This window comes from Oryctolagus cuniculus, chromosome 14 (genome assembly GCF_964237555.1).
Source record: "Oryctolagus cuniculus chromosome 14, mOryCun1.1, whole genome shotgun sequence".
NCBI classification, from domain to species: domain Eukaryota; kingdom Metazoa; phylum Chordata; class Mammalia; order Lagomorpha; family Leporidae; genus Oryctolagus; species Oryctolagus cuniculus.
This window is the reverse complement of record NC_091445.1, coordinates 80031307-80055944: the sequence shown is the minus strand read 5'-3', so window position 1 is coordinate 80055944 and position 24638 is coordinate 80031307. Positions and strand designations below refer to the sequence as shown.

Here is a 24638-nt window from a genome sequence, read left to right as displayed (position 1 = left end):
GTGTTGAATGAATAACCCTATTAGTGAATATTTCTGGACCCCTAACAAAGCATGAGGGCACTCTGCTTCGTTCTGCCACGTTCATAGAGTCGAAAGGTTAGTAATCAAGAGACCTACAGGTTCTTCTGCTCAAAGCCATTCATCTTACACTGAATAACTCAAGAAGTTGAGTTGCCCCAAGGTCACGCAACTTGAGAGCCGTGGCCAGAACAGGAACCCCGTGGCTCTGTAGGCTTCTGTGAAAATCTCACTCCCCTGTCAGTACAGATTCCCTTCTACTCCAGTGCCCACTGTGAGGCAACAGGGAAATTGCTTGTGCCCACTTCTTTTGGCCAGGGAAGCATGCAATAGCCATCACTAGAAACAACCATGGAAAGACAGATGTCTGATTAATAGGAAGACTTGCGTGCAAAACTCAGCTCAGATATTGTGCAAGTTCAAAAGCAACTTCCTCCAACAGCTATAATAGTTTTTATAGGGAGGGTCCACTTTGTAAACCAAACAGTTGCAAAAGGCAGTAGCCAAATTTACCTAAATGGAAGGGAAACCACCTCTCCACCAATCCAAAGAAGCAATGCCATTATCAATGTAGACCAGAAACAGGGATGGGGAAGGAAAATACAGTTTGGGAGTTCTGTGTGCTTTCTGGAAGTGCGGCGGCTCACTAGGCTAATCCTCCGCCTGCAGCGCCGGTGCACCGGGTTCTAGTCCCGGTCGGGGCGCCGGATTCTGTCCCGGTTGCCCCTCTTCCAGGCCAGCTCTCTGCTGTGGCCAGGGAGTGCAGTGGAGGATGGCCCAAGTGCTTGGGCCCTGCACCCCATGGGAGACCAGGAGTAGCACCTGGCTCCTGCCTTCGGATCAGCGCGGTGCGCCAGCCGCAGCGCGCCGGCTATGGCGGCCATTGGAGGGTGAACCAACGGCAAAAGGAAGACCTTTCTCTCTGTCACTCTCTCTCTCACTGTCCACTCTGCCTGTCAAATAAAATAAAATAAAATAAAATAAAAATAAATAAATTAATTAAAACAGATCAAAAACTCTGCAATTAGTGTAAAAGTACTGGCGGTATAAGGTGACCTGTGGGCCATAGACGAGCCCATTGCACTGTGTGTGGGCAGGAGCTGTTAACACATCAAGGTGGTGAAAGAAAACAGCTATGCCCACATTGCTGATCACTTGTAGTAATGCTTGTAGATACTTCTGATGGTCAAGGTAACAGCCTCAATATGGTAAAATCTGTATGATTTTAAAATGTGTAATAGATATGAGTATCTATATTTAATGAGCAGTTAATAAAATTTATATTATTCATTCTTGTAACACTGACCTTGTGACTTTCAACCAGCATATTTTGTCTTTAAGTCATGCAGCAGATGAGCCCCTGTTGAATAATTTTGAGAGGTAGTTTCTTGATGGAGTGGCCCACAAGCCTCGTCAGTCTGAAGAGGGCAAACAGAGGACATCCTTACAAAAGAGGAAGCATCCAGCTCTGGACACCTTCCCTGGTTTTGGAGGACCCAGTGTTTGCCATGCCCCTTAGCATGGCCAAGTCCCCACGTGCTGCTTTGACTTGTCACCCTCCTAACTTCCAGCACTTTTTATCTTTCTGCTGTAGTTGAAGAGCTCTTCAAACTTCTACAAGGGGCTGAAGCAAGCCTCTGCATTTCGGAAAGCCTGGGCTGCAGAAGTACCCAGAGTTACTTGGAATCTTAACAAACAAGCAAAAAAAAAAAAAAAAAAAAAAAAAAAATCCCACTGGCCAGGGAGGGTACCATGTGCTCCTTTAAAACGTGTCAGACGATATCATGGCATACTTGATAGTGGGATTTGATTGGGAAGGGAACAACTGAAATGTTTAAGAGAAAACATGGATTTATAGAAGAGTAAATATGTGTTACTGTTATGATAAGTTAACCAAATAGAAAAGATAGCCATTTCAAGACAGACAAATATGTAAGCCACATTACAGAAAAGAAAGCTTTGGCGTGAACCTAAAATCTTAAGGTTTGTGCTGGACTAAAGGAATGAACTCTGCCAAAGTAAAATCTATTATGACCATGAATAAAACACTCAGCTGTGGTCACAATACAAAAGATCAGTTCATTCACTCAGAGAATATTTGTTAACTGCTTATGATAGCCCTGGTCACTGACATGCTAGGAAATGTTAGCAGCCAGCTCTCTTTGGGGGTGCTGGGGAGGGGAGGTTATGTTCCTAGTATTTGCTAATTTCCGTGCCAAAAATTCTCTCACTGGTCAATTGTAAGTTGCACAGGTCACTAGTGTAGAGCTGGCAAGAGATACCTAGTAGCAAGCTATTCCTATCCCACAGGCCAATAAGATGTAAATGATCTCAACAACATGGGTTATTATAACATGTAGTCAGATCATTCGGCAGAGTTTCAAACATTTATTTATTTATTTATTTATTATTTTTTTTTTTTTTGACAGGCAGAGTGGACAGTGAGAGAGAGAGACAGAGAGAAAGGTCTTCCTTTGCCGTTGGTTCACCCTCCAATGGCCGCCGCGGCCGGCGCACCGCGCTGATCCGATGGCAGGAGCCAGGAGCCAGGTGCTTTTCCTGGTCTCCCATGGGGTGCAGGACCCAAGCACCTGGGCCATCCTCCACTGCACTCCCTGGCCACAGCAGAGGGCTGGCCTGGAAGAGGGGCAACTCAAACATTTATTAGCATTGCTTCAGTGTAACTTCTTTAATTGTAAACTTCTATACTTTAATCTTTAGTAGTCACGGGACCTGGGGCCAGCGCTATGGCCCACTTGGTTAATCCTCTGCCTGCAGTGTGGATTCTAGTCCCGGTCGGGGCGCCGGATTCTGTCCCAGTTGCCCCTTTTCCAGTCCAGCTCTCTGCTGTGGCCCTGGAGTGCAGTGGAGGATGGCCCAAGTGCTTGAGCCCTGCACCCGCATGGGAGACCTGGAGGAAGCACCTGGCTCCTGGCTTTGGATTGGCGCAGTGCCGGCTGCAGTGGCTATTTGAGGGGTGAACCAACGGAAAGAAGACCTTTCCCTCTGTCTCTCTCACTGTCTGGCTCTATCTGTCAAATAAAAAAAAAATAGTCACAGGACCTAACAACTACCTTAATAAATGAATACTCCTGAGAAATAGAACGAAGCAGACGGAGGGTCTCTGCTCTCATCAAGTTCACATTCTAGGAGAAGAAGGTAGAAAATAAATTAATTAACTGCAAATAAAATAAATCAGGACTGGGATGGGGCAGGGGGCGGTGTTCTGCTTGCAGAAGTCAGGGCAGCTTGCTAAAGCAAAGGGCAGTGTTTTGCACGTCCAGGCAGCCACAGAACACATGCCCTTCCAGGTGGACACGCCGTAGCTCAGAACTCCACCAAGTCACGGGAGCCCACTTGACCTGGACCTCCTTGCTGAGTTTATTTCCCATCAGATCATACTGTGCTCTCTTCTGTGAATCTGCCTTTGCTGCTCCTTTATTGTAAACATGCAAGTAGGAGGAGGGAGAGGAGGGGGCAGAGCAGGAAGGAGGAGGAGCCGGAGAGGAGGAGGAGTGGTTCACAACCTATGAGGATCCTTCCGAAAGGTCACGTGAAAATGGAATAAAAGGCAAGCTTGTTCTGGTTCAGAAAATGTTGAAATCCATGCATCACTGTTCATCTAGGTGCATTTTCCATGAACTTTTTGAAGATCCCCTCCTGCTTTCTCTTAGGCGATTTCAGGAATCCTCGGAAAGCTACATGTACACGGTATCGAAGGGAAAAGTCAGTGGAAGGCACCAATCCATAGCAGTAGGGTGCTCTGTGGTGGTGCCCATCTGTCCCCGCCTGCTTACAAGGCACAGATGTCATGAAGGAGGAGTAATTATGTGACACATTTTTGATTTTCAAAAGCAATCATACAAATTTTCAATCTCACACACGATGGAAAGCTAGCTGGCCTACACTTTCCTCTGACACATAACTTTTTAGGATGGTGCCTGTAAATATTATGCTTCTAATGCTTGTCACTTGATCCCTTTTGGCAGTTGACCTGTCTTTAATTGATTTGTGGATTATCCACTGAAAGTTGCTATGGATAAAGGAATGTAACAGCAGAATTTATTTATATTGGGTAACAAAGCAGTCTGGCTGGGAGAAGAGGTTTAACTGTGTAAAATATCCTAGTTTTCAGGAGTTTTTCTTTTCGCCTAGTGGCAGAGTTTACACAGAGAGTGAAGAATTAGCTGTGTCTGATTCATGCTCTCATCCGCAGCGAAGATTTACGTCCTGTTTAAGAATCACATTAATTTGATGACGTAAGTACATTCTCTGGAGAATTCTCTGGTGAAAGGGTGGTCATTTTAGGGAAGGAAAAAACCTAACAAAGAGCAAGAGCCATCTTCCATCTGTAGGTTGTGCTTGACAAAAACATTCCTGCGTGACTTCCATGAGCTGTCATCGCCCTGATGACACAGGAATGAAAAATCTGAACGCATTTCATTGCACAAATAGCTGTTTTATTTCATGCCTTACTGGCTGCTAGGAGATGACCAGGTATTTTCCCACCACAGCTTTGCTGAGCCCTTTGTTAGAAAGTTCAAAATGCCATGGGCGAAGGTGATGCAGGAACTCCATGGTTGTGTTCCCTGTGCCACCTTATGGGATGACGGAGGGGAGCACGAACACTGTGACTTGACCAGTACATGTTATATGCCTGTATTGAAATGTCACACAGTCCACTATAAATATGTACAATCACTGCTAAACAAAAGGGTTAGTGTTTTTAAAAATCAGCCAATAGGGGCAGGCATTTGGCCTACAAGTTAGGACGCCAGGTACGATGATGCTCACTCACATCCCTCTGCGGAGTCAGGTGCAACACCTGGCTGCAGCCCTGGGTTCCAGCTAATGCAGACCACGGGAGACACTGGTGATGGCACAAGTCGCTGGGTTCCTGAGACCTGGATTGAGTTCCCAGATCCCAACTTATACCCAGCGCAGCTGTTGGGGGCGTTCAGAAAGTGAACCGGTGGATAGTGGCCATTTGGGGTTGGCCTGTGTCTTTTTGCCTCACAAGTAAAATCCATACAGAAATTAGTAATAGTCTTAAAAAGAGATGAATAGCACCTAGCAATGAAATAGAACAATTATAACAATATACTGTAATAAAAGTTTTGTGAATTTTGTCTCTCAAGAAAAAAAGTTTAATATTTGTTTTAGCTGTTTTTGGCTTCAATAAAAAAGTATCTCACCTTCCCAGTGTTGATAAAAGGGAAAGGACTCTTTCTTTGTTAAATTATTCATAATTAATAATTCTCTTAGCACCTATGAGAATACAACATGAGATTATGGGTGTGGATGTGCCACTAAGTGAGGAGAAAAGTACAGCCAGTGCTTTTATTTGAAAGAGCGAGATAAACCTTCTATCCCATGGTTCCCTCCCCAAATGCCAACCACAGCAGGACTGAAGTGCTGGGCTGAGCTGCATCTGGGGGCTGGGAACTCAGTCCAAGTCTCCCACATGAGTGGCAGACACCAGTTATTTGAACCATCACCTGCTGCCTCCCCGGCTCTGCATTGACAGGAAGCTGAAATCAGGAGCCAGAGGCAGGGTTGTGGGACACGGGTTTCTTAACCATTATCTTTTTAAAAATTTATTTGTGACCGGCGCCGCAGCTCACTAGGCTAATCCTCCGCCTTGCGGCACCGGCACACCAGGTTCTAGTCCCGGTTGGGGCACCGGATTCTGTCCCGGTTGCCCCTCTTCCAGGCCAGCTCTCTGCTGTGGCCCAGGAGTGCAGTGGAAGATGGCCCAAGTGCTTGGGCCCTGCACCCCATGGGAGACCAGGAGAAGCACCTGGCTCCTGCCATTGGATCAGCGCGGTGCGCCGGCTGCAGCGCACCGGCCGCAGCAGCCATTGGAGGGTGAACCAATGGCAAAGGAAGACCTTTCTCTCTGTCTCTCTCTCTCACTCTCCCCTCTTCCTGTCAAAAAATAAAAAATAAATAAATAAAATAAAAATAAAAAAAAATTTATTTGTTTGTTTATAACAGAGAAAGAGACAGAGACTCTTCCACCTACTGCTTTACTCTCTAAATGTCTGTCATGGCCATGGCAGGCCAGTCTGAAGCCAGGAGCCCAGAAGTTCATGCAGGTCTCCTTCATGGGTGCCAGGGACTCAAGTATTTGGGTCACCTTCTGTTGCCTTCCAAGGTGCATTAGCAGGAAGCTCATTGATATATTAGGTGTTGAATGAGCTGTGGAAGTGCAGTAGCTGTAACTCTAACCAGTACTCTAGTATGGGATGCTGGCCTAATAAGCAGTGGCTTAACCCGCTGTACCACAGCATCAGCCCCTTAACCAGCATCTTAACTGTTAGGCCCACCTGCTTGCAGTATTCATATGTATTTGTATATGCAACCAGCACGCAGATCAAGAAATAAAACAGTGTCAGTATACAAGGACACCTCTTCATGCTGCGTGCTAGTCAGTATGCACCAGAAGATAACTACTATCCTGACTTACAAGAACAGAATTTCATTTGCCTGTTTTTGAACTTTGTAGAAAATAAATAATACAGTATAAACCCTTTGGGCATCTTTTAATCAATATTGTGTTTGTGAGAATAATCCATATTGTTTTGCACAGTTGTAGGTCATTCCTGTTGTGACAGTATTGCATTGAATGAATATACAATTTACTCACTCATTCTGCTGCTGATAATATTTGGGTGTTCTAGTTTGAAGCTTTTATGAATAGAGCTGCTATGAACATTCTAGAATCTGTCACTCAGTACACAGATGTACATATACCATGCACCTGTGCATTCACGCAAGTTGAGTATATCCCAAGAAGTAGAGTTTTGGGGTTGTGAGTTGTTTGTGTGTATTTAGATGCTGCCAAACTGTTTGCATCATTGTTATAGCCCCCAAAGTAGTGTTCCAGTTTTCTACATCCTTATCAAAGTGTAGGTCATCTAGGTTTTCCATTTCAATGACAGCACCTTAATAAATGACGACCTGGTAATAGCAATGCCATCATGCCTTTATTTATGGAGTTAGACCTTCTGATCTATAGAACCTGTTTTCCCAGGAATAGAATGGGTAATAGTGAGCCATCCACACTGTGTTTCTCTCCAAGATGAATAGTATGTCACTGAGAAATAAGTGACTATAATAGGAAAGTTGGTCTGATATACAGAAATAGAATTCTCCCTCTTATTTGGCCCATATTCCATTTAAGTATGACTTTATTCTTATATTTTACCCAGATTTATTTTCCAATCCACCAAAAATCATTGTTAGCAAAGCCAGTGAATAAACTTTTTTTCTATATTAGAGTTTTCGTCTCCTACCTTTAGTTCTGGCTATCCATTCCTGTACTCAAATCAGATTCTCTCTTCCATAAATTATTTTAGAAAAGTTGTTTGGGCTTTTCCTAAACCTTTCTACCTTTTTAAAAACAATAGCAAATGCATAGACAATATAAATCTTTATACAATAAACATATTGTTTTTTCAAAGTTTTTTTTCACCATGACTATAAAGCAGTTTTTGCCTTTATTTTCTTTCCACTTTATTTGTCCCTTTGCCTTTATTGTTTGATTTATATGTTTGATTTAATATTACCAGAATGTAGTATTAAATCCTCTTTTGGATGCTACCACTCTAACACTCATCAGAAATTCGTAAGAGCTATTGATCTGGCTTTGAGTACTTAAGTTGAGTAACTTAAGTTCAGTTTCTACACTTGTCCAAATGTGATCATTTATTTCTAATGCTATCTGGACAAATTTTGTATGTGTGATAACTGTGAGCCCTATTTCTTGAAGCTTTCAAAATCCAATCTTTTGGCTCTCCAAAATATGAGGGAGCAAAAGGGAGTGTTGAACTGCATCAGCGTATTCGAGGGGTTTCATGACATGAAATGATATATAATGTAAATGTATTACTGGACAGTTAATTCAATTAATGATATTTGGAAAAGTACAAAGTTTCTACGTGAGTCACGTAATTTAGAAACTGGTAAAAGTGTTAAGGACTTTTTCTGTTTTATTTTAACTTTGATGAGTTTTAACTTAAATGAGTTTTCCCCAACTCATTTTGTTGTATTTGAATGATGACCCACCACAGGACCCACATCAGCAACTGAAGAGAAGCCTGTACAACTGCTATAGGGAACATGAGAGTACATAAACACTACGTTCTCTGGCTCAGACCAATCCTCTCAAACCTGAGTGTGCTTGTGTATCTGTAAGGAAAGATGGGCAAAACAGAAAGGAGACAGGATATGAACTCACAGCCAAAACAAACTTATTTAGGAAGAAAAATAAATTCCCAGAGGTGACTAACTGCCACCGTGCCCACAGAGCCAACACAGACTCCCTTAGGCTGGGTCTTACATACCTCAGGGTGGGCTAAGGGTCGGGAAGGGAGGGCAGTGGTGGGGAGCCGAGCTAGTTCCTACAGGCTTGTTAGTGAGCTTCTCAGCCTTTCTCTCTTTTCAGCCTTCCTCTGGCCAGTTAGTTGGAAAAGAATGCAGAGGGTGAGGTGGAGAAGAATACAGGGCGTGGGACCGAGCTGGGGTAAAGGGGTCCCTTGGGGAAGTTTATCAGCTTCCAAGCAAAGAACTAAATGTCCTTGTCCCATCAGAACAAGGATCTTGAGGATCCTGTAAAATTCAGATTCTGATGGAGCAAATAGAGGAGGAAACCTGAGATTCTGTGTCTTTAAAAGACCCAAGATGTTGCTGGTGTGGCTGGGCCGTGGGCCACAATTTGGGAAGCAAGGGGTTAGGCTGTATGTATTTTTCAGATACAGTGAATTTTGCAAATTAGATACAATTGAAATGAGTCAAAAATAAATTGGCATCCTTTTCATGGAATACAAAAGTAATCCCAATTCATATCAATATTGTAGAAATTTCATAACGTAATACACAAGGGCACCAGGAAAATATCTTTATAAAAGACAATCATTTTTAAATGTTTAAAATAAATATCTGTGATTTTTAATTGCTTGTTTCTAGTTCAATTGTCAGAGACAAGACTGAGAAGGAAGGTGGGTGTGAAAGAAAGAGAATACAGCTGTGTTTCTTTTTGAGAATATCATAATGAGGTTGCTGGATTATCTGCTTTTGTTTTTCAAAGATTTATTTATTTATTTGAAAGGCAGAGTTACAGAGAGAGAGAGAGACAGAGAAAGAGACAGAGAGAGACAGATCCATCTTCCATCCACTGGTTCACTCCCCAAATGGCCGCAATGGCTGGAGCTGGGCCAATCTGAAACCAGGAGCTTCTTCCAGGTCTCTTACACAGGTGCAGGGGCCCAGGGGCTTGGGCCATCTTCTACTGCTTTCCCAGCAACATTAGCAGGGACCTGGGTCAGAAGAGGAGCAGCTGGGGCTCAAACCGGCGCCCATAGTGCTTTAACTACTCTGCCATTGTACCGGCCCTGGATTATCTGCTTTTGCATCAGAAACTTCATGAATCTTGGCGTCCTATGAATGATCTAAGTCACCGAGGAAGAGCCTGGAGACGGCTGAAGGAAGAATTGAACACTGAGTCTAAGCTCTGGCCTCTTCTACCAATATCGCTTCCATTCTCAGACAAGAATTTGCTGTACTTCTAGAAAGCTTTCATCCTAAACCACGTGAGATATCATGCAGTTTGTGCTAAAAATGGAATCGCTGACTGATCTTGGGCCACTTTGCAAGCATCTTCACTCATCCCGCACTGTTGTGACAGTGAGCCAAAGGAATAGGGGAACACGGGGGCCAGTATATCTTTTAGTTTTCCTTTGTTTATGGTCATTGCCAAAGAAGAGCTAAGTAGAAGTATTTTTATTATTATACCTGAGGGAAAAATCCTCCCCATAAGCCATTTTGCATACTGTATGAAGGCATATTGTTCATATCCAATTTCAGGTTTCATTTATTTACCTCTTATTGAATAATTCACCATTCAAAATGTGATGTCTTAATTTTAATGTAAATTTCCTTTATTATCATAAATGAAGTCCCAGCATACAACATTTCTTTAGATTGCATTCATATGGTAATTATGATGGGAACTATACTGGGATTTGCATGGTTCAGTCACCTGAACTAGATGTCCACCCTTAGCTAATTATACAGCATTGGCTAAATTACTGAACTCAGGCTCTCAGCCTCCTCACTAGAAATTGTGTATATAGTCTACATGATTATTATATGCTTGCAAGCTTAGTGAACTGGCATTATGAGGTTTACTAAGACTCCAAATGACCCAGGGTGTGTGTCTTAATATTTCTCCGTATATCAAGCATGCATTAATGAAACATAACACCAAGCCCAACAAAGGTCAAAGGATAGTTCAGTGTCCCTATGTGTGTATAAACAATTCAAGCATTCATGCGGCAAATGTACATTGAGCACATATGATCTGCTAGAAATAGGAAACCCCAGATTCTATACTGTATGATTTGATATTTGTTGTTTTGTGACCCTGTTGCTAACATTATTCCTCTGGTTGAATTCTAGGAAGGATAAGCTAGAGAAGGAGAGGGTGTGTACAGATCTCACAAATAGATTCTATAAAAATCGAACTCTTAGAAACAAATAAAAGGCCGGTTATCAGGGTCTGTAGGTAGGGTAAGGGGAGGTGACTGGTAGATCAGGGAGGTGTTTGTAAAAATATGCAGAATTTCAGTTAGGTGAAAGGAATACTTTCTAGAAATCTGTTGTACACAATGGTGACTATAGTTAATGTATACTGAACATTGCTGAGAGTAGATGTTAATTGTTCTTACTATAGTACAAAAAAGTGTGTGAGGAGATGCACATGTTAATTAGCTTGTCAGGATATCATGTTGTATACCATCAATATATATAATTTTTATTTGCCAAGTAAATGTTTTAAAAATAAGAAGAAGAATAGGAGTATGAAAATAAAGACCAGTTCTAAGCTTACGTTGCGTATTCTGGGATTCTAAAAGAGACTTTCCTGATACGGACTCTCAAATGGATAAATGTGAAATTCATGGAGTGTTTACTTGTCTAGTTGATTCAGCTGGTTTATGTATGATGATTAATAACTGAAACTCTGTCATACTACCAAAACAAATATTTAGATACAATTAAAATAGTTTTATCGCTTGTAAGTTCCAACTTGGACAAGAGAGAAATAAAAAGAACTAGTGAAAATTACATGCAGAAACAAGTCCAAACATGGTTACACACAATTCTAAGTGAAAAGGTATTTGTCATCTGTCAAGAGCCCCAAAAGCACAACATCTCAGCTTAGAGCTGGGTATTGGCACTGGAGGGGCTGATGCAGAGAAGAGGAGCCCTGTGCTGCAGATTCTGGTGTTTGTCAGAGATAAGACATGAAGCCATGCTTTTTCCTGGCATAAAGTAAAATGAAGCCATGTTCAGTTTAAAACTATGTATTTACAAGACTTTTACTAAGTTTTGCAAAGATATTTAAAATCATCAGAAATATGTGAAGTGCTTGGAAGTGCTTCATTTGGGTAACTAACAGATCAGCATCCTGAGAGTGCTCAGAATATCCAGTCTTCAAAGCTGGTAGTTTAGCTCCACAATCGAGCAGATCCCCGAGTTCAAATCCAGGCTTCCACTTGTGGCTCGAGTGACGCTCGTTAAGTTTCTGCGATGGACTCTGTTTCGGTTGCCTCTTCGCCCACCCTCATCGTGAGAGTGCTGTGAGGTAAGAGGTATGATGATACACACACAGCTCTCAGACCACTACCTGGCAGCTAGTGTGTGGTCAGCTCATAAGAGCTATCATGTTTTGCAAGAATAGGCTATGAATTTCTTTCCCTCAAAGATGTTCGAATAGGATGCTGATTCGTGAAGTAGAGCTGATTTTCTGCTTTTCTATCGTACCTATTATTGAGGAAGAAAGAAGGAAATAATTCACCAATCAACTGGCTTTTTAAAAATAAATGGAATTAATGCCACTGATTCACACGTTGGTGTGTATATGTGTTTATTTGGACATAAAAGCGCATGTATGTTTGTGTGCAGATGCATAAATAGCTTTTCCAGGAAAATTGAACTTCTCATAGTAAAATGTGTAGAATTTAATTTTTTAAAACTTTGAAATCACCACTACTGCTATTTCTTCTAGGAAAACCATTATACTAACCTTTGATTTCTGTAGTTTGGGCTGCTACTCCTAAGAGGGGCTGGGGTGCCTCTTGACTGGTAGTAATTTGATTCCAGATACAGCAGAACTCCTTGTAGGGTTAAATTACTTCACTGTCAAAATTAGCTCTTGCGTGAGCCTGTGGATCACCCAGTATGCACATCACCAGTGGTTTTTGTCATTCCTTTCCTTTGCAAAGGCAGTGACTCCGACATGATAAGCATGTTGTATCTGCGCAGGAGAATGACCTCCAGAGGAAAGCTGACTGCTGATTTAGACCGGTGCTATCCAACAAGATAGCCACTGGCCACAGTGCTTACCTGTGATTAATGCGATTGACATGTGCTGCAGTGTAAAATGCACAGAGGTTTTCAAATACAGGTGTGAACAAATGTGAAAAGTATCTTCAGTGTTTTTATATTGATGGCATATTTAAATACTAATATTTGATTAAATAAACTGTATTGTGAAAATTAACTTCACCTTATATTTTTAAAAAACCTTTTGTTATGTGGATTCTAGAAAAAATCATATGTGTAATATAAAACACTGAATGTGTGGTCCCCAGCTGTGGCTCACATATTTCTACTAGAAACACTGATTTAGAAAGTACCACTGACAAGAAACAAAATGACCAATAAGAGAAATAGTGAAAAGTGTGGAATTTAACATGCTAAGATCAATTTTTATGAGCAAGTTCACAATAGTTTACCATACACTTGTTTCCAGAGGTTAAAAAAAAATAAGATTTGGGAATTTCTCAAAATTAAACTTCAACAAGCAGAGACTGTTGAGAGAAAGGTGATCATAGACAAGGCAGGACAACCACACACCTTCTGTGAAGTAAGGTAACAGGTGGCAAGACAACAGTGAGGTTTTAGCTTCTATGTCTGGTTTTTCCTCCTAGACCGTCTATGGGCCATATTTGTGAATTTTGGGATATGAGAAGATGCATGCAATGTCAAGGATACAATGCACATTCCCCCAGGGTTTTTTCATTTAATGACCTTTTGTTGACCTCGTGAGGGTGAAAGCGAAACAAACAATGAGGTGTAGAATGTGTTAGTAACACTCTCAAGGTCCCACAGGTCTTCTGAGTTTTAAGGGAAATTCAGTTCTGTGTGACCCCCAGACTCAGGCTCAAAGTGTTCCCATGAATCCCTGGTCCCTCTAATTGCCTAGCAAAATAATGCTTTCATGCTTAAATAATTTTAAGGAAAACTGCATATTCTGTTTCCCTCCTAAACATTGGCCATTCATTAGCATATGAAAGGCACTAGGAAATACTGAAAACCTTGAACTTTGTTAAGTCTTTTTCTCAGTCTTATTTCACCACAGAATACCTCAGCCCCTTGACATACCTCTATCCTCGTAGATCATGGAATACCTATTACACATCAAAGCTCATCTTTAGAATATCATTTAGAAATATAGAAATATATTCAATTTCCTTCTCTCCCTCTCATTATTGGTTACTATGGAAAATTACTTTGAGAAGATAGAAAATATTGAGGAAAATATATAATTTGATGTTCAGATGGCTAACTTTTAGTTTCATCAGTGAATTCAAACCTAGTATTTTAAAAAAAATACTTGAATTCATGTCTTGGCCATTCTTGTATCCATGCTGTAGTCCCAAGAGATTCAAAGAAATCTGTGTTAAGGCAGACCACTGTCTCGGGCTCTTTATATTGGGGCTGGCGCCGCGGCTCACTAGGCTAATCCTCTGCCTTGCGGCGCTGGCACACCAGGTTCTAGTCCCGGTCGGGGCACCGGATTCTGTCCCAGTTGCCCCTCTTCCAGGCCAGCTCTCTGCTGTGGCCAGGGAGTGCAGTGGAGGATGGCCCAAGTGCTTGGGCCCTGCACCCCATGGGAGACCAGGAGAGGCACCTGGCTCCTGCCATCAGATCAGCGGTGAATCAACGGCAAAGGAAGACCCTTCTCTCTGTCTCTCTCTCTCTCACTGTCCACTCTGCCTGTCAAAAAAAAAAAAAAAAAAAAAAATAGGCAGACCACCGTCTTGGGCTCTTTATATTGGACAAAGAGTGAGATGTGCCTTCTAGTTGAAGCTACAGCCATAAGGACTTGGAATTTGGGAAAGCAATGACAGGATAACATGATCACCACCAGAAACCTAAATGGTTGCCAAGTTGGCACTGGCTGTCTAACGGACAAAAGCTTCAAAGTCCATTTTATTGCTATTTCTTTTGTTTGTTTTTGGAAAGCCTTTTTTCCCTATTAACTGTCCTAATAATGTCATTGAAGACAATGCAAACAGACTTTCTTTAAACGTTGCTGTAGCATAGGAAGGGCATTGTGGCACAGTGGGCTAAGCTGTCAGTTGGGACATGTGTGTCCCAGATCAGAACTGCCTGGTTTCAGTCCAGGCTACTCCACTTCCAATCCATCTTTCTGCTAATGCACCTGAAAGGCAGATGATGGCTCAAATACTGAGTCTCTCCCACCTGCATGGCAGATCTTGGTGGAGATCTGGACTTCTGGCTTCAGCCAGGCCCCACATGAGCTGTTATTGGCAGTTGAGTGTGAACCAGTATAGGAAAGATTTTTTCTCTCTCTCTTTCTCTCTCTATGTCACTCTGCCTTTCAAATAAATAAATTCATCTTTTTTAAGTTGCTACAGTCATGAGTAATTTGTAAGAATTTAAGAAAATAAAATGTGGTTACTTAGCCCCTCTGTTCCGATGAGGGATTTCTGCAGGAGTGTTTCTGCCCTTTCCCTGTTCTCTGGGGACTTGTAAGCTGCAGGCTTGTGCCAGAGTTCCTGTGTGATATGCTAATCACTGCGCTTTCATGTCTGCCATTCTTGCATTATCTTGAATTCAGGAGTCATCCTCTGCCTTCCCCACAGAAAGAAACAAGTTAGGGACATGAGCTTGATGCTAGTGAATTTCAAGAGCAAATGGCAAGTAGTCTGTCAGCACCACTTAACCAACATTCTTCAGGCAACCACGTCCTTTAGTTTGACACATAAAAGAGTCCTAAGACACAGTAAACAAAAATGTGTGACTGCTGAGCCTTGGGTCTCCTGTGAAAACTCAGTTCACTAAGACCGTTTTCACCAAGATAGTGATGGGCTGCCACAAAGAGCAGACCCTTGCTCTGATGAGAGTTGTGATTGGCTGAGGTTCAGGACTTAGATACCAGTCTGGGGTTCTGTTTCTGCTGTGCCATAACTTTTGGATCGCCACTTTTTTCTCTACCAAGCAGGGTTATTGGTATCTGCTCTCATCCCTTCCAAAGTGGGCTCTAAGAATCAAATGAGGTATGCGACATGCAGAAACTCACAGCCGTCGGAAGTATTATCATGAGATTAATGGAAACGTGAAGATTTCTTGAGAGACTGTCTTTGATATTTACATGAAACCAATGGTTGTCATGGATTTTAACCCTTGACCTTTCCCAATGTCTCTACAACATCCTTTCCCATCAGACTTTATAGTCATGAATTTTATAATAGCATAAAACGAGAATGAAGATGATCAAAAGGAAGAGACACAAGATGGAAAAGCTTCCCATATATTCTGTTTTATATATAAAGATTTATTTATTCGAAAGTCAGAGTTACACAGAGAGAGAAGGATAGGCAGGGAAAGAGGTCTTTCATCTACTGATTCACTCCCCAGTTGGTCTCAACAGCCTGAGCCACGCCAATCCGAAGCCAGGAGCCAGGAGCTTCTTCCAGGTCTCCCATGTGGGTGCGGGGGCCCAAGGACTTGGGCCATCTTCTACTGCTTTCCCAGGCCACAGCAGAGCGCTGGATCAGAAGTGGAGCAGCTGGGACTTGAACTGGTGCCCCTATGGGATGCCAGCACTGCAGGCAGCAGCTTTACCTGCTACGCCATAGCGCCGGCCCCTCTCATATATTCTTAACATTAAAATAATGCCCTCATAACCTCTTAAAGTTTCCCCATGCCCATTCACAATTTTCCAAGACTCACCTTGGAGGAACATAAATGATCTTCTGAAATCATACTGTATGTTCCAGTAGCAGTATAACTGTGCTCAGGTCTGTTGAGTTCAACTGCTTACCCAAGGGAGGCATAACACTGGGATCTGGAATAAGACCAGATGGATCCATTGCCAATTCACTGATTCTGCCACTTCCCAGCTATGGACTCTCTAGCAGTCCTCACCTGTAAATTGAAATAATAAAACCCAACTCACAAAGACTTGGGGGAATTAAAATAATCATGTAAAGTGCTTAGCACAGTGCCTACCACATGGTAAGTACTCCATAAACAGTAGCTGTTTATGACTACCAAGATGGCAGTCATACACATTCAAGAGGAGAATTTGTGAATGACTTTCACTTGTGCAAATGTCTTTATGTCTTCAAAAGTGATTTTTAGAAAGTGTGAAAATCTAACAGTTGGCATGTAAGGCACAGACAAGCTTGATTTACCAAAGAACTGGGCAAGGTCATGGTGCATTGATTCTGTAGCATGATTGATGCAGGTAGCTTGTTTTTTGAGACCTTCTCTCTCTTTCTCATCCTTCTCCACTTTTTGTCTTCCTTTTAGATCCCTCTTCTCAAAATCAAAGCCTCTGTTGTTTCTAGGCCCTCTGTTGTAGAAGCTGCTCACAGCAGATTGTGAAAAATGAAGAAAAGCTACAAGTGTACATAAGAGATGAGATATATGTTAACACTTCCTTTTCCCTAGGAACATTTGCATCCCAACATGAACTGAGTGTTGAGCCAACAGACTGAACACCTAATGAGGCAGTGTCAGGTGCCAGTCAGCCAAAGAACAGAGCTTCTTGGTGTGCAGGAGGCCCATGTCAAGGGTTAAGATCCATGACAACCATTGGTTTCATGTAAATATTGAAGACAGTCTCTCAAGAAATCTTCACGTTTCCATTAATCTCATGATAATACTTCCCATGGCTGTGACTTTCTGCATGTAGCATACCTCATTTGATTCTTAGAGCCCACTTTGGAAGGGATGAGAGCAGATACCAATAACCCTGGTTTGTAGAGGCAAAAGTGGCGATCCAAACGTTATGTCACAGGGGCCTTAAGGCTCGGCTTAGTACTAGGCTTGGCCTTGGGAAGTGCCAGAGAGAAGGGAAGAACAGAATTTCAAAAAAGAGAAAAGGAAGGAGATTTATTAAATTCAAACTGTAGGCCTGACCTTGTGCTAGGTATTTTCAATGGTCATCAAAAATCTGAGATGTGAGCATTATTATCACCACCCTCCTTTTGTTAACATGGGTAAGCAACTAGCTGAAGCTTCTATGACTATAAGAAGCTCAGTTTTTGAACCCTGGACTGTCTGGCTCCTCCAGGTTAGAATTTATTAACTCTACTTGTTCCAAAATTAATAACTAAAAAAATTTCCCCCAAGTGTGATAATAGTCATAGAAAGAAATAAGGAGAAGCAATCCAAAATAGCTCTGTTGAGGTAAACTGACAGATGGGGGAGAAGGAAATGGGATTTTTTTTCTAGAAAGAGTTTGCTCGGAGGACCACTTTCCCTGGCTGTCTGGCCTTGTGAAATTAGACCTTCATGAATGGCTTGCAGCTGAGGGTGCCCTTTGGACTGTCAAGGGCAGTTTACAGCTAGTGGGGTAGTTTATTTGATGCTTGTGGGTACCAGTTCCAGGCAGCAAGATGCTAAATTAGCTTTCTTCAGAGTCACAGCAAAAAGTGATACAACTCAATTGATTACCTTGAAGTGTCTTGCTGGGTTTTTGTTGTTGTTGCCACTTCTTGAAGCCAATTTGTTCTCCCAGTGGTGTCACCGTTACGGAAATGGGCCTGTTCTGTGTTCTCAGTTCTGAATAGGAATCGTCTGAATATAGCCATAGACATCGAGTCTACATCATTTTTCTCAGAATTGCCAAGATGGGGGAAATTTGAAGCCACACTTATTCCAACAGGTAGGGAAGTGGCTTAGGAACTTGTGTTGGGAGCCTTTGGAACTATTGATGTGAAAACTGCCATGATTGCTGGCATCCTTATGTCATTGATAGGGGAATGGGAAGTGCTTTTTCTGTTTCTGTCTTCAGGAGTTTCATCCGTGGTTTGGCAGAAAGTTTTTAAAGGAGAAATTCTTTTTTCATCCCTGAGAGGGAGACACTCACAAAGATACTGCAGAATGTAAAAGAAAAAAAAAAACCTCATCATCATTTTCTTTGTGTCTGTATTTTAAGTTGATCTTTGGGTAAAAACAATGAATGTAGACTGTAGTTCAGATCCATTACAATGGCTAAGCATTGATCAACTATAGGGGCCAAAGAATATATGAATATTTTCAGTTGCAAAGATTAATAGTCACTACCTGAGCAAGAGTGTGAAATAGCCGCGGTTCTTCTTTCCAAGTTCTAGATCCTTCTGTAAAATGGGTATTTTGATGTCTGATGGCTCCTGCTGCTGCTCTACAGGGCTAGTTTGCTGTGCTTTCAGCCCAGGAAGGCAATTTGAAATCTTCACTACTGATAATCTGTTAAATACCTACGCCGCGCCAGGACCAGGCTGAGCACTGAGGACACACAGGTGAACATGAGCAACGTGGCTCCTGACCCCGTGGAAGTTTACAGAGGAGTAGGAGAGACACACATTAAATGTACCAGCCCATAATTAAATGTATAATTAGCGGGTGTTAAAGGAAAAAAAGTAAGGTCCCAAGAAAGGGGATAACTAGTTAATATGGAAGAAGAGTGGAAAACAAAACCTGCTACGAGGAAATAATATATAATCTGCAAAGTGAAGGCTGAACTGGAATTAGCCAAATGAAAATCAGAGGCAATAATGTTTTAAGAGGCCGGCGCCGTGGCTCAATAGGCTAATCCTCCACCTTGCGGCGCCGGCACACCGGGTTCTAGTCCTGGTCAGGGCGCCGGATTCTGTCCCGGTTGCCCCTCTTCCAGGCCAGCTCTCTGCTATGGCCAGGGAGTGCAGTGGAGGATGGCCCAGGTGCTTGGGCCCTGCACCCCATGGGAGACCAGGAAAAGCACCTGGCTCCTGGCTCCTGCCATCGGATCAGCGCAGTGCGCCGGCTGCAGCGGCGGCCATTGGAGGGTGAACCAATGGCAAAGGAAGACCTTTCTCTCTCTGTCTCTCTCTCTCACTGTCCACTCTGCCTGTCAAAAAAAAAATAAATAAATAAATAATGTTTTAAGAACTGGAAAAGTACAAACCAGCAAGATTTCAAGAAGAGGTAGGAAGAACCAGATGATTTCTATCATTCTTACTAAGCAGTGACTGATAGCTTGATCTCTTCCATGAAATATAAACATAAAGGCCGGCATCACGGTTCAATAGGCTAATCCTCCACCTGCAGCGCCTGTACCCTGGGTTCTAGTCCCGGTCGGAGTGCCAGATTCTGTCCCGGTTGCTCCTCTTCCTTTCCAGTTCTCTGCTGTGACCCAGGAGTGCAATGGAGGATGGCCCAAGTCCTTGGGCCCTGCACCCGCATGGGAGACCAGGAGGAAGCTCCTGGCTCCAGGCTTCAAATCAGTGCAGTGCGCTGGCCACAGCGGCCATTGTTGGGGGGGGGTGTGAACCAACGGAAGGAAGACCTTTCTCTCTGTCTCTCTGTCTCTCACTGTCCACTCTGCCAGTCAAAAAAAAAAAAATATAGACATATAATTTAGTTCATTAATAGCATATAAGAAAAATGTTTTGTCCAGAAATTCAATCCTACTTTTCCTGTGAACCCAAAGGAAACAATGTTGGTACCAAAGGATGGTTGGGAGACCATGGTTTTCCCAGGGCATTCACAACTATATAAAATGTAAATAAAGTCTAACTACTGCTGACAGTCCAGATTCATTCAGATAAAGCCCTCTGCAGCCCCTCCTCCAGCTGGTTTTCCCTAATTTGTTCCCCTGGAGCTACTTTTGATCAGGCAAGTTGCTAATCCTAAAAAGGCTAGCAGAATCCCATGGAAAAATACTTCTGGAACCATCCAGAAATGTAATGGCTCTGTGTATTTTTTGTCAGTTAACTTCATACCCTAAAGAGAGCACTATTACTCAGCATTAAACAGACAATTGTAAGGATACCTATTATTTCCAAAGCAGTGCTGATACTCTGTTTGAGGATTTTTATAGTTTTGGGTCAGCATAAAGACCTGAAGGTTTAAAGGTTTCATATATTTAACAATGTACTAGTTTCATTTTAATATATATGATTTATATTTACTTAATTAGATTATTCTGATGTTACAGGATACATATAAAATGCAATTATGGCATTTGAATTAAAGATAAATTATCCCCAGCGGAAATAATCCTAGCAGGTTATTTACTAAGGACTGTTGAATCCAGCAGTTCAAGGAAGAACTCCCCAAGGAGTCTTTAATTAAAACTCTTTAAGACTTGGCAGCACTGGAACAAAAACCTCTTCATAAAAGTGAATCATGCCTTGGGCTACATAAATTACCAAACTTGAAGCCCTAAAAAGCAGCACTCCAGAAGCTGATGTTGGCTGCTCTGATAACGAGCTATGGAAAGGCACTCTGAGTTTCCTGGAGTTCTCTTGGAAACGAGTGAGATTCTTGCCAGCCCCACATCACAGTTATGAGGTCTTCCGCACTGGCAGTGTCAACAGCAGCAACAAAAAAGATGAACCTGCATTTCTGTGTCATTCTCTGCCTTTTCATTCGTGAGCAGCACATTATATTAATCTGTAACTGGGACCCTTCACAAGATCTTTCCTTTCCATATAATTTTAATAGAAATTTCTATCTTCTTGACATACGCAGAAACTAGTGAACAATGGTCCTTGAGGGGAAAGAGACTTCCTTCATCTCTAAAGAATGAGGGTCACAAAGATCCTTTATTTGTGAATCATTTATATGATTTATATGAAAACACCAACTCTTTCTCTGTTGTCTTCTTTTGACCCAGAGAACCAGATTTGTGGATCTGTAGCACAACTTTGATGAGGGAGAACATTCTGTGGCCATCGAGTTTCTTTTTGTAGAAAACTTAAACTTTCAACTGATAGGCTTCGAATTTCAGTTCTAAATGCTTTCAGCTCCGTAAGTATCAAGGGACTTGGATTTGCTTGAGCAAATCGGGATTACTTTGAAGAAGTGGCCACTGGAGACCTACACCTCCTACACAACACATCAGCCTGTGTGGAGGGCCCATATCTACACGGTTTTCTCACTCTTTCTCATGATGGTGAGTGGCGACTGCAACTCTGCACCCATGTCTTTGAGACAGACGGTGAGAGAGAGGAGGCAGAGGAGAAACAGGAGAGAAAGCTCTTATTGATATCTGCCACCCACACAGAAAGACAAAAGCCCTCCCGAAAGCCCCCAAAAGACTTCAGCATACAGCATGTTAGCCAGAACTGAGTCACATGCCATCTCGAATATGAAGAGGATGAGAGAGTGAATAGTTGATACTCTGTTCTATATAATAAAGGCAATGAGGAAGAAGGGTGATAGAAAAGGCTGTGAACTCCCCAGTGAAATTGCTGTGGCCGCCTTTGGCCAACATTGATAAATAATACTTTTTAAAGGTTTACTTATTTATTTATTTATTTGAGAGAGAGAGAGAGAGAGTTACAGAGAGGAAGAGGCAGAGAGAGACAGAGAGAGAGGTCTTCCATCCACTGGTTCACTCACCAGATGGCCACAACAGCCAGAGTTGGGCTGATCCACAGCCAGGAGCCAGGAGATTGTTCAGTCTCCAGTGTGGGTGGGGCCATCTTCTACTGAGTTCTCAGGCCATAGCAGAGAGCTGGATGAGAAGTGGCGCTTCCGGGACGCAAACTGGCACCCATATGGGATGCTGGCACTGCAGGCTGGGGCTTTAACCCACTGTGCCACAGTGCTGGCCTGATAAATAATTTTTTATAGAAAATAAAATAAAATTTCGAAAGTACAGCTTTTAGATTATGGCGGTTCTTACCCCCATAACCACCCTCCCACCCGCAAACCATCCCATCTCCTATTCCCTCTCCTATCCCATTCTTCATTAAGATTCATTTTTAAACACAAGTCAGTTTGTTAAGGTTTCTCAAGGACAGAGAGAGGAGGAAGAAGTAAGACTTTCCGTGAAATACAGAGCAAACCTCAGAATGGGTCAAAGAGAAGAAACTAAGCCAAAGTGCCTTGAAGCAAGGTCTTACAAAACACAAGGCGAGTCCGTCGCCAGAAATGCTTTCCCAGCCCATAATGTGGATAATGATGAGTATTTCTCTGGTCTTCACAAACGTCACCATAACGTTGATAAAGTATACGCATACACACTGTAACTGTTTATAGAAAAGATCGTTTATTATTTGGGGAGAGATAAAACATCAAGCAAAGTTACAAACAATCCCTGGCTGTTAGGCATTGTGCCATGATTTATGCCACGTCTATGAGATGGAAACAAGAATGAATCATTATGGTTTAGGATATTTTCATCATATTAACAACTGATGTCTAATTGATTGGCAATTACTCAGCAAATTATTTATATGCTATCCTTTATGTGACAGCCTTCTGCCAAGGGATACTTAGGGACTTAGTGACCTGAGAAGCCAGCAGAGAAAGAGGAATGAAATAGGAGAGATGGATTAATTGGTGATAGCTCTGGGAACTGGGAACAATATTTGTTTGGAAGGGTGTGTCTCTGACTGAGGAAAGGTGGTGCTAAATTAGCATTTGATCAGAATATTGGAGGATCAGGCCATTCTTAGAGGGAAGAAGTGAAGGAAAGAGAAGCCTAGGAGTGATCCAGAGTGTTTGGGATTTACTGGGGTTGTAGGAAACAGAACTTGAAATTATAATTTGGTTTCTAAAGAGTTGTGGATTAGGGAATGAGGAAAGTAACATTTAACAGTGGAGCTTTAGATTTTGAATAGAGGACCTTTGTTTAAGGATGTATCTGAGCTGGCGTTGTGGCTCACTAGGCTAATCCTCCGCCTTGCGGCGCCGGCACACCGGGTTCTAGTCCCGGTCGGGGCGCCGGATTCTGTCCCGGTTTCCCCCCTTCCAGGCCAGCTCTCTGCTGTGGCCAGGGAGTGCAGTGGAGGATGGCCCAAGTGCTCGGGCCCTGCACCCCATGGGAGACCAGGAGAAGCACCTGGCTCCTGCCATCGGATCAGCGCGGTGCACTGGCCGCGGCAGCCATTGGAGGGTGAACCAACGGCAAAGGAAGACCTTTCTCTCTCTCTCTCTCTCTCACTGTCCACTCTGCCTGTCAAAAATAAAAATAAAATAAATAAGGATGTATCTGAATATTATCAAAATTGTTTGGGGGGAAAATGACATTCTAAGTTGGAAGCATTTGCCGTAAGTGTAAGTGCTAAGCTGTCTCCAAAACTCAGGTGTGAAAGTCCTGATGCCAAAAACTCAGAATGTGACTGCATCCAGAAGTGACTAAGGTGGAATGAGGCAGGATGGGCCATATCCCAATATGGCTGAGGTCCTTAGAGGGAGGTTAGGACACACCCACCTGTGCATACCCTATACACACTCTCCTCTGAAGCCAATGGGAGAACATGGCCATCTACAAGCCAAGAGGCCAGCAGAAGAAACCAGCCCTGCTAACACTTGCATCTTGGACTTTGAGCTTCTTAAACTGTAAGGAATTCGAGTTCTGTGACACCAACTTCTTTCAGGGAATTGATGGGCGGTGCCTTGGGTCCTGAACCCACTGGGGGGGGGGGGTGCTGGTGCTCAGGCTAGAAATGACTGTGAGAATTCAGAAGCCCATGTCAAGAGTGAATGTATGGGGCCAGGAGTTTGTGGTATAGTGAGTTAAGCCATCACCGGTGACACTGGCATCCCATAGCAGAGTGCAAGTTTGAGTTCTGGCTGTTCCACTCTGACCCACCTCCCAACTCATGCTACTAGGAAAGCAGCAGAAGATGGTCGCTGGTCTTGGGCCCCTGCCATCTACATTTGAGACACGGATGGAGTTCCTGCTTACTTGCTCCAACCTGACCCACATCTGGCTATGGTGACCAGTTGAGGAGTAAACCAGTAGATGGAAGATCATTTGTGTGTATGTATGTATGCATGTGTGTGTGTCTTTTCTCTCTGTCACTTTCAAATAAATCAATCTTTAAAAAAAAAAAAAAGAAAAGAAAAGAAAAAAACAGCTTGGATGCAATGTCCCCAGGGGCCGGCAGTGAGCATCACAGAGCATCGCCCCTGCCCGAGCAAGTCAGAAATGAGTCGTGCAGTTCCTTTTAAGTAGTTGCAATAACGTGACTAAATTGGACAGTTTAGTCTGCACATGTAATTTCCATGTCATAGACAGGCTTTTATCTCAAATACCGTATCTCAAACTAAAAGATATGTCTAATGCTTAGGATTTTTGTTTGGAAAAGAAAAGAGAGTAGCATTTTGTTTTTATATATAAAGAGAGGTTAAAAACAAAAATTAAAATACTTCACGGGTGGGGGGACCAGCGCCGTGGTGCAGTGGGTTAATCTTCCACCTGCAGTGCTGGCATCCCATATGGGTTCCAGTTCTAGTCCTGGATGCTCCTCTTCCAATCTAGCTCTCTGCTGTGGCCCAGGAAAGCCGTAGAAGATGGCCCAAGTGCTTGGGCCCCTGCA

General features: G+C 42.7%; 1 protein-coding gene across 18 annotated transcripts in view; it reads left to right on the top strand.

The window, feature by feature from the left end:
- PDE4D (phosphodiesterase 4D) overlaps positions 1–24638 on the top strand; it is a 1654385-nt gene that overhangs the window by 1286332 nt on the left and 343415 nt on the right. The window lies entirely within an intron of this gene.